This window comes from Atta colombica, unplaced genomic scaffold (genome assembly GCF_001594045.1).
Source record: "Atta colombica isolate Treedump-2 unplaced genomic scaffold, Acol1.0 scaffold238, whole genome shotgun sequence".
Classification (NCBI taxonomy): domain Eukaryota; kingdom Metazoa; phylum Arthropoda; class Insecta; order Hymenoptera; family Formicidae; genus Atta; species Atta colombica.
Genome location: NW_017259336.1, coordinates 2,293,082 through 2,293,644, shown reverse-complemented (window position 1 = coordinate 2,293,644; position 563 = coordinate 2,293,082).

Below are 563 nucleotides of genomic sequence, written 5' to 3'. Positions count from 1 at the left end.
TATCACGAGTATTTATCAACGTAGAACATTCCAAAATTCTTTTCTTTCAAAAATAACGTCTTAGAGAAGTTAGTGGCTCTGCCGGAGGGTAACTCTCATTTTCAAATTGCACTCTTTCGTACGTTCATTAAAGTCGAGAATTTATCTGATGGCGTGTACTCATCCTTATATTTTTCTTTTTACTGCCTTCTTCTCTCTTATCTTCCATTTCTCCTCACGAGAATAATGATGTCTATCTATTTACTCCTTTTGCCACTTCTATATTTGCGCGTTCACGTGCAAATCCACCGAGCCCAACTTCACTCTTTTCAGAATTTCTTTTATTCAATTTGTGCATATTTTTATTTTTCGTCTACATTATCAGTATCATAGTTGCTCCTCTTTCTTTTATATTTTTATTTTGGATATAATTTCGTTGTTCGTTCCCCTCTTCTTGGTTTTCGGTTTTTATCTATTTCTTAACTTATGTATATTCTTTTTCTAGATTAGATTGTTCTACGCTTTCAATTAAACAAATTTTATATAACATTTTAATTTAAATTAGGATCAGTATATATTTTTGT